The 13501-nt window shown below is 26.0% G+C and overlaps 1 long non-coding RNA gene across 1 annotated transcript in view; it reads left to right on the top strand.

The window, feature by feature from the left end:
* The first annotated feature begins 71 nt into the window (after nt 1–71).
* LOC111628741 overlaps nt 72–13501 on the top strand; it is a 23808-nt gene continuing 10378 nt past the window's right edge. Inside the window, exons 1-2 of the long non-coding RNA XR_002757217.1 lie at nt 72–183; nt 6337–6953. This is a non-coding gene — a long non-coding RNA (uncharacterized LOC111628741). The remainder of the gene's footprint in view (nt 184–6336; nt 6954–13501) is intronic.

Below are 13501 nucleotides of genomic sequence, written 5' to 3'. Positions count from 1 at the left end.
TTAATTGAAAGAAAATCAAAATTTACATATGTCATATTTTTTTAACATTTCAGAAATAAACTACATCAAAACACTTTTTCTTCGTTACTACAGCAATAAAATAACAATACAATTTTATATTATTTTCTAACGGCTTGATCCTGGTGTGAGAGAATTGATTCAGAATGTCTATAAGAAGAATCTGTAAGTTTGTAACAGCATTTCTACAAGTTTAATATGATTTCTTCACTGATTACAATAGTTATTTACATGTAATTACTTAATCAAGTTTAAAGCAGAATTGATTTTAAATCGCTCATCATTTTCTTTCTCTCTGAATTAGTTTACCAACCTCTTCATGCTCCTTTAATCTACAATCATTATCTTTCGAAATCTCATTATGTTCTTTCAACTTATATTCATTACATTCTTCCAATTCTTATTCAATATGTCCTTTCTAATCGCAATCACCATCCTGTTTCAATTTATACTCATCAAGCTGTTTTAATGATTAACTGCGCGGCAAACTATTATTATAGCAATAAAAAAGATCCGAGTTCGAATCCTCGTAATTTTTCATAAATAATTCGGGTCATGGCCAGAATTTTATTTCTCATCTTTTTCTCATGGAATTACGTGTAAGGCCCATAGATGTGGGACAAAAGCTGAGTTAATCTCAACGCCATGTTTAAGTATAGTTAACATATTTAACATCAACGTTGATATACAGAATAGTTAATACGCTCAGGCAATGCATTATGGACTATAGCTCATAATATCCCATGTTGCAATGCACTATGCATATTGCATCATCTGTATTTCTTGTGTCTTCTAGTTCCGGTTTCTTCTGTTCTTTTTCTATTGATACTATGAGCTAATGTACTGTACCTCGTTTTAACAAGACATAACTGACAGAAGCAGGCGTGTTACAAAAGAAAATAATAAAAAAAGGAACTGAAGGATCCGAAATCAAAAGACATAAGAAGTAAGTTAACGATATTAACAAGATCAAAACGAGAGTCACTAGGGTCTTTTGGCGACCTCGCTAAAGACCATAGTGATTTACTATTGCCCATCCAACAAATCAAATCAAATTTAATGTACTTTTTTTCAATTCATTTGATTTTTCGAATTTTATTGTCCTTTCTCGTAATTTTTACTTAAATATATTTTAAAATATTCCTTGAGAAATAAGTAAATAATAACTTCTTTCTTGTCTTTGATAATTAAAAATAATTTTCATTCGATTTCTTTTATTTAAGAATGCAGGCTTTAATTAAGAACTATAAAGCCTTCATTTAAAAATTGGAAGTTATTTTTTTATATTTTATCTCTTTATTTTTAAACTTTACATGAGCTTTTAAAAGACGTAATGAATAAAAAAAAAAGTTTACGATTTATTTAACATCCTTAAAACATGAGGATTAAAATCACTTATCCAATTATAATACAAGAAAAAAGAATAAACTAATTTGATAGTTTAAATTATCTAATGCTAAAAGAAGAAGGAAAAAAGAAAAATAAAAACAACGAAGATACAGTAACAAAGAGAATGACAAAATTACTGGAAGGACGGACAAATTCGATAAAGTATCGTTGAGTAGAATCCACTTAATCTTTCAGTGGTCCGTAAATGAATTACTTATGGTCATCAATTAAGGATCAGACCTGTCAAGACAGGCCTGTGACGTAAATCGTTTGTTGTGACGTAAATGGTGTTCATCAAACAGAATTTTCACATAAAAGTAATCAGGATGAACTTTTATATATTATTGAGAGTTTTCTTGACCAAAAAATAGCTTTCCACTTGATGCAACTTCTATTATTTTTGCTTCAGAAATAGATTTCTTATGCGGCCATCTTGTATTTTCTTTTTAAATTTTGAATAATTTAGATAAAGTTGTGTATAAATGCATATAAAATAATGGAAGGTAATCTTTTTAAAATGTTTACAAAGATGATCCCTAAAGAAATTTGTTTATTGCCTATTATACAATTGAGAAAATACTAAATAATAGTTTTTAAGTTATCACAACAAAAATATTTATTTTTTGACTTTTTATATTAAAATTTTAAATATTTTAATGAAATTTCTATAAATTTAAAGTTTCCTTTGTTTCGCCAAATCCCATATCACATATCTCTTAGCATGAATTATCCAAACTCAGCATTTAAAATGCTATATAAGAGAATTTATAATATTTATTTTATCAGTTAAATAATAAATAAATAAATAAAACTTTTAGATAAATCAAAATAAAGGTATAAACACTCATTTTCATAAGTAGGCAATTAATAAATTGAAGATGATTGAAGGTCTGCAAAGAACGCATCATATTTCGATTTGAAAAATATTTGTACAAAAACTGTTTACACTAATTCATTATAGTTATAGAAATTAATTTTCAGTGTAAATCTTGAGAACCGGAATTAAGTATAAGCTAAATAAGCTATACGTTAGAGTATCATGCTACGAAAGGCTCCGCTCCAAGAAAGTATGTTATAATTTTGGGCTAGGATCAGATTTAAGCTTAGGCAAACTAGTCTCTTGGAATTGGCTACGGGGTAGATCTGACAGGACCATCAATCGATTTGTAATTCACATGCAATAAGTAAAATTTTAACTGTATAATGAATACTGTAGAAACATTCGCAGTTTCTCCAACAAGACAGTAATAAATATCACAAAATTATTAATTCTTTTACGGGGGCCTAGGTCTCGAATTTTTTGCTTAGGGTCCAAAATTTTCTTACTCCGGCACCGCCTAAGGCCAAAGTTTAACTAAACAAAGCTCTGTAAATCTTCAGTAAAACATTAAAAATTTTTAAACTGTCCACTTAACAACTTTGCTGCACTCCCATTGCACCAATGCAACAACTGGTTCAAAAAGATCAAGTTCTTTTGAAAACAAAATTCAAAATTAATTTATCTGTAGAATTTCGATTACGATTAATCAAATAGAACAAATTTCATCAGAGCAACAGTTAAAAATCGACCGTAGTAGTAAGAAAAAAAGAATTTAAGATGCTGTCTTCCATTACTTGTCAGTCAGTCAGGAAACGTGTAAACATGTAATCCATGACATGTAATTTGTTACAACTCTACTCAGTCAGTAATCACTGGTCTCATCCCGCTAGGAAACGATCGTTAGACTCTAGACGAGGCCATCAGCGACACCTGGTGTCGAGGGTTGTAATGACTTGGAGATGGTAATGAGTTGAGAGTTTGGATATCAGGGTGAGATACACACACACAGACACACACACACATATATACATAGACACAGCAACCGGGGGAAAAACACAAGTGGGAATTTTTCTGTAATTTACAGACAGACAACCAAGTAAGTGCATTGTAATTACTACTCGAAAACCTATTGTTAAAGGAAGTCGAATTTAAAAAAAAACTGAAATTTTCTTTTTTCGTGTATTTTTAACTTGATAATCTGATTAATTTAGTGGCCATGTTGAAAATTACTAGTTTTCAAGTTGAAACTGACACGTGACTTACTCCACGTATGCCGGTCCCTACTGCTTTTTTTCATACAAATTTTTAAATAAAATATGAAAAATTTCAAAATCTTCTAATAAAAATAAGTTTTTATAATAAATTTGTAAGATATTTAAAAAGAAACCGACTATTTGACTCGATACTTGTCATTCTTTTCAGCGTTTTTTGAGTAAAGACAAATGATATGTATCGGTAATTTTCATGACATCAAAAATAAATGATATCAAAAGATATATTTTATAAAATTTTTACACGATTTGAATACGTCTTAAATTAGTACCTGAAGAAACGAAAATTCTTAATGATAGTGGTACCATTCGTCCCTTTTTAGATTCCGTAGGGGGTATGTTCCGGAAATTAGCTCTTATCCGCATCGATGTGAGATGTTTCCGTTCGGAAAAGACCCGCTGTGTTAGATAGGCCAACATTGTTTGAAATTGAGAAGTGGTCCTTTGATTTTGCACCTGTATCTGCTTTTCACCCTTGGGGTGTCTGGGGATTGTTAATTAAATGATAGGGTTTCAGATTGACGTGGTGCAGATAATTATAGGTGAATTCGTTCGAGTAGACTGTTATGTTTCTATAATAGCAGAGTTTCTAATGTTTTTATGGTAGCATAACTTCTGATATTGCTTCAATGTTTCTATAGTAGCATAGAGCTTCTAATGACATTGACTGCTACTAATATAAAACTTAATTTTTAGTAAAAATTGCACGGTTCTAAGAACTTTTAATTCACATCACAACAACTATATTTTAATTATATCTAACTTGTTGCTATAAAATTATATTAGTAACTAAACTGAATACTTTATCACGTTTTCTAATAACTAAACTAAATACTTAGTGAAGTTTTCTGTAGTGTTAATTTTAGTTTTTATATGCTGTAACCCATTAGTAGATCATACGTGTATGTTAGAAGACATATAATAACAATTAATTATTGTTATATAAACATCATTCACTTGGTTATATAAACATGTTAGTATGGTTTAGATATTGTTCGTTAACATATTAACATATATCGATCGTCTATAACACACGTTAAATATTTATTACCCTATTAGTACCAGACTATTAAAACAACTACATCTTGCATTATCACAATTACATAATCTGATATAGTTAAATTACATTCATTCGATTTCTATATAATATGATTTACATAAATACAAAGTAATCTAAATAATATACCTGCATGTAATTTAGATACTGTGTGCTACCTGCTAGTAGGAATATCAATTAAAGTTTATACTGAAAAAACTATTTAAATCACTTTTACACTAATTAATACTCATAATTTTACTACTTGCAGCTAACAATTAACTTTAATTTATAACATTTTTATTATTAAGACTTTCTAAAAGCTGAAATTTACTATTGAATATAGGCCTATACTTTGGATCGAATTTTCAACCGGTAGATCGCGATCCCCAAAACTTTTTCTTGTGACTCCATTTACAGAAGGTAGGGAAGCATAATAGTTAATAATTTTGTATTAGAAAGCTAATTTTTTATACATTTTTAAAGTTGAAATTCATTACAGAAAGTAGTCTTTACCTTAGATTTTCAACCGGTGGATCGCAGTCCCTCAGAATGATTTTCTTTTGATGCTTATTAAAGAATGTTGATAAGTATTACATTGAAACTATCTAAAGCAATTAAACTCAATTATAATATCAACAATATAAATCGAATGTAATTTATATACAGTTTGCTGCGTACTGAGAGGAACATTGATTAAATTTTATGCTAAAAAGCAACTTAAATCCCTTTTGAATTAATTAATACTTGTAATATCACTTCTTTCACTTAATAATTTTATATCTTAAAGCTAATTAGTATTCTTTTTACTTTCTCAGATTTAAATTCATTAGAGAAAGTATTCTTTAGTTTGAATTTTTAACCAGTAATTTTCGATTTCTAAGAGCTCTCTTTTTATAATCAAATGGGAATAAGATTGGGAAGTATATCAAATCGAGCTAAAAAAATCAAGTTTCGTAAATATTTTAAAATATTTTTATAAAACGGTATAAAATTATATGCAATCTATTTTTTTAATTAAAATTCGTTTTCAGAAATTATTTTTTTAATTTAGTTTTTCAACTGATAGATCGCGATCTCCAGTGATGCTGCAAACGTATTCTTACAATCAATAAAATACCACCAACTAAAAAAAGATTGAGAAATCTTATTACAGATCGATTTTGAGAAATTAAACTCATATATAATCTAAGAAATATTAATATATTTTAATACTTTTTGAAGAAATTCAGAAAACGCCTATAATCTTATTTGCATTTTATGATTTATAGTGCTTAAATCAAGAAAATCTTTCAACCATAAAATGTTTTTCTTTTTTTTTTTACTTTATATGTTTTGAATGTATGACCAACAATTATATTCGATTTATTATTAAAAATCTTTATAAAAAATGCTTTAACTTTGTAGGGAATGTCATAAAATTTCAAAGATTTCACAAGGAAGATTTCAGACATACAGTTCTGTTATAAGAAATAATATATATAAAATCTCCCAAATTCATATTATCTAAATAGATTTACTTAAATTTTAAGCTTTATATTTAATATAACATATTAATTTTAATTAAAATTTTCATTAGATTATACATCCATAATTGAAAATTAGGTAAGTTCTAAGAAAATATACAATGAATATGTTATAATTTATGACGAAAGCTTTAAATTATACAATTATCTACTCATCAGTGACAACAACAATAACCATAGAACAATAAAATTAATGAATTTTTATGTATAAAATAGTGAATTTAGCAATGGTTTAGTTTATTAAGTTTTTCATTCAAAATTTCTTGTTTACTTCAGAAAAGAACATAAAATCTTGAACAAATTTTGACAAAGATGAGGAAGAAGAAACGTGAATGAATCTTGAGGAGAATGATGAAGAAAAATATTTAAAAATCTTAAAGAAAACAATGAAGAAGCATCAATGAATCTCGAAGAAGTTGATAAATAAATCTTGAATAAGAAAAAACTTGAATGCATCACAAAGAAAAAAGAAGATAAAGGAATTTGAATGAATCTTAAAGAAGATATAAAAAAAAAACTTGAATGAGCCCATTAGTGGCCGAGTAGATAAAACCACCGGACACTAGTAGTTGATCGCGGGTTTGCGCCTGACCAACTGCTGACCACATGGAGTTTTTCAGGTTTTATTCACATGTCTAAATACGGGCCCAGTTTCCCCATAGAAAGTACTCCCAGGAGGCATCCCTCTTAACAGATTGTGTTGCTCTGTGTTGTACTCATGTGTGGCGTTACCATATCCCATTAAACCAAATCAAAATATTAAAAAACACAAATAATATTGAGAAACTTGAACGAATCTCGAAGAAAAAATATGAGTGAAAAGATGAAGATCTTTTTCCGCTTTTAACAAAAGAACAGAAGAAAAATCTGGATCAACTCAACTTTCAGAAAGAGTAAAGAAATTAAATTAAGCTGTAATTTTTAAAGTAGCAGATAAGAAAATATATATGTATATATAAATTAGTTTTTTGACTTTAAAATTTTAATAATTCTTCTCCAACTTTTGCTAATAGGTCTTTAAAAATTTCGGTAATGGCTCTCTGTTGATTGAACGTTTATTACATTAGAGTCCCAACAGAGATTTATTCTTACCAAACACATCTGTCCTACTTTTCTTCCTACCATTATAGAAATTGTTCTTTGTGTGGATCACGTCCACTACATTTTTTTCTAAGATTATTTAAGTCGTTTCAAGCTATAAATTTATGAATTTATGGCTTTAACTTCACTTATGAGAAATGAATACTAAAACATTTTCAAGATGAGATTTTTCTTGATTTAAGTTTTAAAAAATTGTTCATTCGACGATATCAAATTGATTTAATTCTAGATTTTTTCAAGTTTAGAATTTTTATATAATATATATATATATAGAATTAATTAATTAATTTTTTTATTAGAGAAAGAAGATATTTTTGTTGTTTAACGTAATTATAACATTTCAATAGTTATAGTTATAATTAATAATTTTATTGTTTAGGTATATTAAAAATTGAAGAATTCAAAAAATTTCTGATTAGAGTTTGTTACACAAGACATTATTTTATTATTTTCTTTTAAGTTTTTTATTACCAAATATACTTTAATATTATTGAATAAATTATGGATAAAATCTTTGAATTTCTGTCAATCATTTTGTAATTTCTTATATTTTTGAATGTTTACCAATAATTTTGTATTTTTTAAAATCTGATTTTTGAATTTTTTAATCAATGTTTTTGATATTTTTTATCAATTATTTTACATTAAAAAAATTAAATCTTTGAATTTTATGAGTTATATTCTATTTTATCAATTAAATTTTTAAATTTCACCAATTTTGTATTTTTTTCAATGAGATTTTGAACTTTTCTTAAATATCTTTCAATTATATTAATATTATATTAATGAATTTTTGTCAATTTAAAAAAAAAAGTATTTTTTTCAGTCAAATCTTTGAATATTTATCAATCACCATCGAATTTTGCCATTTATTTCCTTTCAATTATTCACCAACGTACATTTTTTAACGATCAAAACTCTTAACTCTCTACTTAATTATCCTAAATACATATCCAATAAATTAATGAATTATATCATTAGAACGTAGATTTAGAAACACAGGATCAAAACACATTTTAGAGCACTCTTTCCTAATTAAGATAATTAAAACAACAGTTTAATTTCTATTTAATCGTTAAATTTATTTAAATCTCGAGAGTTTTCAAGAGAGCCAATCGGACTATTCGAGTTAATTTAATTTACGCAAAATACGCAAATTATCCCTTAAATCCTCTCGAGGAATCTTATATGACAGATAAACTAAGAATCAAATAAAAATGACAATTTTATGAATCACATTACTTTTAAAAAAATATATAATAAAGAAAGGGGAAATATAAACTCGAGAGAATATTCACCTTCATAGTTTCAGTTGCGCTTCTTCAAAACATAACAAAATCCCGTTCATCTACTTAATTAGGAAATAAAGTAAAGTATATTCCTTGCTTTTACAATATTATATTGTCAATATTGTAAAATTTTAATATCCCAAGTCGATGGGAATAAGTAGGAATGCCTTCAAGATTGAATGATAAGCTAATTCAATCAGAGTTAGTAAAAGTATTCCCACGATAGGTTCAGGCTTTGTTTCTCTCTCTTTTTTTTTATTATATAAAAAAATTTAGCCGTGATTTCTTCTAAATAAATTACAGAAGTGGTGAAGATAATTTTGAAATGTATTCTCAATTGGTTTCACTTTGTACTGTACATTACATTGTTCGTATTTTTTCTTGATGTTTATGAAAGTCCTTCCACTTTGCAATGCTTGTAAAAGTCATTCAAAAACTTAGATTTATGTCTAAAAAATCTTTTGAAGTTTTTAGAATTGTAAAAAATCAGAAAATTAATTAATTTAATTATAATAAACAAATATATTATAAGTAATAAATAAAGGGTTAGTAAGAGTATTCCCTCGGTGGGCTTAGGCTTTGTTTTTTTATCATATAAAAAATTTAGCCGGGATTTCTTTTTCTAAATATATTACAGAAGTGGTGAAGATAATTTTGAAATGTATTCTCAATTGGTTTCCTTTTGTGTATTTTTTTTCCTTGATGTTTATGAAAGTCTTTCCACCTGCAATACTTGAAACAAACCTTAAAAGATCTATATCTAAAAAATCTTTTAAAATTTCTAAAATTGTAAAAATGCAGAAAATTAATTAATGTAATTATAACAAAATATTTTTCTTAAATTAGTAAATTTTACTTTTGTATACACGGATCTTTGCTTATAACTATGAATTTCATAATGCATAATCTTTATATTTATTTGTAGTTTGGAAGAGCTGCTTAAAGATTATTTTTCTGTATTTTTCAAGATAGAATAATAAAGATTTACTGAATATAAAATATAAAATATCCGGCAGTTTAAAAGAGGATGCACGATAATTCACTTTTGTATAAAACATTCATAATTTAAGAAGATAAAACATTATTTTCTTTTTTTTTCATAGTTTTAAACTTATATATTTTCTTAAATTATCATAAAAATATCAAAGTTCAATTTTGCAAAGATCAATTTATAAGTTTTTAATTGGTAAATTAAAATGGTTTTCTTCTATAATGTTTCAAATTGTGTTTTATTATTATTATTATTAAATCATGGATGAAACAGATAAATTGAATTATCATCATAAAAAGCAGTAAATTGGAATATAGATTTTTAATAATATTTTCATCAATTTCTATAATATATACAAATATAACTTATAAATCTTGTTGGAAATTAAAAAAAAAAAAAAAAACATAACAATTTAAAGAGGAAAGTAGAAATAAACACGATTAGAACTTATCTTTTTGATAATCCTATGGACGAGTTTGTACGATTAGTACTTAAATTTTTGAAGCGTTACCAAAAATTCGAATCCACACAAAGAAGCACCATTGGCCTTTTCATTGAAATTTGTATAATTTCTTTACTTATTTCACAAAGTTCAGAAAGTCAAGAAATTATGCAAAAGTAGAAATAGATTGAATAGGACTCGTCTCTTGATGGCCATATAGATGAATTTAGATGATTAAGTCTTATATTTTTCGAGGCGTCGTCATACTTGTATATTAAGATCTAGACAAAGAAAAGGCACTGTTCTTATTTATATTCTTGAGTAATTTCTTAATATTCCTAAGATTAGGAAGATCAAAAAATTTTAAAAAATATGCGAAGATAAGAAATGATACAAATAAAGATCAACATAAAGAAGCGTCATTATCTTCTCATGCTTCACATTATTTTATTATTTTCTTTTAAGTTTTTTATTACCAAATATACTTTAATATTATTGAATAAATTATGGATAAAATCTTTGAATTTCTGTCAATCATTTTGTAATTTCTTATATTTTTGAATGTTTACCAATAATTTTGTATTTTTTAAAATCTGATTTTTGAATTTTTTAATCAATGTTTTTGATATTTTTTATCAATTATTTTACATTAAAAAAATTAAATCTTTGAATTTTATGAGTTATATTCTATTTTATCNATTTTCTCATTACTACTAAAAGTATATTCATAACAAGCTCATTGTAACTCTTACATTTTTTGAAAGTTAGAAAAACTTCGAATCATTTTAACATCAGATTTTATATAAAATAGGAAAATAAGATATTTTCTAATTCAATTTAAAAAAAAATTTTTAAAGAAAACGTCGTAGAGAAGTAAAAACGAAGTTCTAATTAGCAACAAGAGATGAAAATAAAGGTCTCTATAGGTAAGTACACACGCACGCAACTGAGAAGAGAAACAAAGAAAAGTTCTTAAGAGTTGTCGTTTCGTATGATTTATAATTAATATCGAGAGAAATATATCGAAAGTGTTTATTATTTTTAGAAGCTATAAAAGTCTGCAGTTTGTTTCCCATCGGATGAAATTTCATCGCTTTGCCATATCGACTAACGAAACACATTCGCTAATAAACGTATGGATTATGCAAATTCCTGTCACAACTGAGAATGAATATTCTAGGCAATTTTCTGATAAATTTAAAGAAAAATTCTGAAAAATATATTTAAAAAAATCAAGTTAAAAAACACAGCTAAACTTTATTAAAACTAGAATTAAATGCGAGAAAGACTCACTGGTTTCTCTTAAAAACAATTCATGAATATCATATTCTTCTAAAATTTAGTGTAAAAAATGTATGTAGTTTTATTAATATACTTTTTATTTATTTATATAAATTTATGTATATTTTATATTCAATTTTATTTAATATTTTCATAGGAAATTTTGTTTATGTCTTGTTTGTTGTTTACAATAAATGAATTCCCCTTTTTTACCTTCTCCGTTTTTTTACATTTTTATCATTTAAATATTAATATTTTCTTATTTTATTGTTATTATTTTTATTTATTTATCATTTCTTATGTTTTTTACTTTAAGAATAGCAATCAAAATTGAAATTGATGAACAAACAAAAAAAAAAAAAAATAAGAATTTCTTCATCTTAAATCAAATTTATTTATTAAATCGCTAAAGAAATGACTTATTTATTTATATTTTATATATTTTTAAACAAATTTATATTCTACAATTAATAAATTTAATATTGGTATAGTTTTGCTACATTGTTTGTGTCTGTGGAGTTTTAATGATGAGAATTGAGTAAACTCTCACGAAAATATTAAGGTTTACTTTATTTCTTTATCGAACATTTCATCTCTGTTTTCTTTTAAAATATTTATCACAAAAATTACAAGCCTGCAGCCATTTTTCTTGATATTCCTCCTTTGCTAGCCGGATGTACTTATTATATCAATTATATTCTCCCCTCCATTATGTCAGATAATTGAGATTAAATTAAGAAACAATGGTAGAACTACAGCAGATAGTTGAATACAGTTTTAAATTCGCCTCTTCGTTTGTCAACAATGTAACAAATTAATTTTGTCTTGTGAGGAATTAACTCGCTACATCTAAGTTTACATGTCACTAGAGATCTTTACAATAATCCTCACTTTGCTGTAAATATATCACACTTTGTTGCTAGAATCCTTTACAATGATCCTTATTTAGTCACTGGATCTTCAAAGTAGCCTCACCTTATTGCTTAAATCTTTTATAAATAATATTTATTCCGTTGATAGAATCCTTTACAGAGAATCTAGATTTTATCCTCGTACAGCACTAACATTAAACTTTGTTCAAATAATTCAAGTTTTATTGCAAGAATCCAACACAATAATCCTCAATTTGTTAAATTTCTTTTTAAGTAATACTAACTTGCAAATAATTATATTTTATTGATTAGTCTTTACAAGTAATCCTTCTCCGTTGATAGAATCCTTTATAGATAATTCTCATTTCATTCCCGGATTCCTTAAGCACTAACCCCTGTTTTGTTCAAATAATCCGCAATTTGCTGCTAGAATCCTCTACGATAATCCTCATTTTATTACTGGATTCCTTTATTAGAGTCCTCATTTTACTTGTTAAGGATTCCAAAAACAATCTACATTTGTCTGAGACACTTTACAAATAATCAAGCATTATAAATGATTTTATAATAATCTCTATGTTGTTGTTAGAATAGCTTTATAAGTAATCCTCACTTACACAAATCTTTACAAATAATCCTTCTAGGTTGATAGAGTCCTTCACGGATAATCCTAATTTCATTCCCGAATTCTTTTAATTAAGCACTAACATCTGTGCCTAGTTTGTTCAAATAATCCACATTTTGGAATATTGTCATTTTATTATTGGATAACTTAATAAATAATTTGCATTTTATTGCACGAGTCCTTTATAATTAATCTTCATTTCCTTCCTGGATCCTTTACAAAAAATCATCTTTTTTTGATGAATCCTTTATAAGAAATCCCTTTATTATTGACGTAGACTCATAAATAATCTACAGTTTCTTTCTATAGTCCTTTATAAAGTAATTTTCACTCTTTTGCTAGAATTGACTTATAAATAATCCTCATTTTTTTGTTGGAATCCTTTAAAATTCATTAAATTCCAACAACAAAGTGAGGATTACATTAATTAAATATGTTTGCAACGAAGCAGATGATATGGAATATTAACTTTGTTTGTGTCTGATCGAAAGATTATTATGAAACATAAAAAGATTATTATGTAACAGTATGAAACATATGGCTACTTTAAAGCGTTCATATGTAAAATAATGAATGTTCTGCCTTTATAATTAATTAAGACAGGATTTTCAGGATAAAACAGTTCGAATTTCCTTAAAAACATTCGAATTTAATTTATCAAACTTCTTAACATTTATAGAAATGTTATAAAAGCACTAATAACGAAGATTAAATTCAAATTTTTTAATTTTAAAAAAACAGCCAATCAGATTAGAGCCTAAAAAAAGTAAAGAAACACATTTAATTCCTTTAAATAAAATATTTTATAAATAAATAATAATTAATAAAATAAGTGAAATT

Source organism: Centruroides sculpturatus, unplaced genomic scaffold (genome assembly GCF_000671375.1).
Source record: "Centruroides sculpturatus isolate CEXI.00-Female unplaced genomic scaffold, Cexi_2.0 scaffold453, whole genome shotgun sequence".
In the NCBI taxonomy this organism is placed as follows: domain Eukaryota; kingdom Metazoa; phylum Arthropoda; class Arachnida; order Scorpiones; family Buthidae; genus Centruroides; species Centruroides sculpturatus.
Note: the sequence above shows the minus strand (reverse complement) of the source record. Positions and strands in the feature narration are given on the sequence as shown.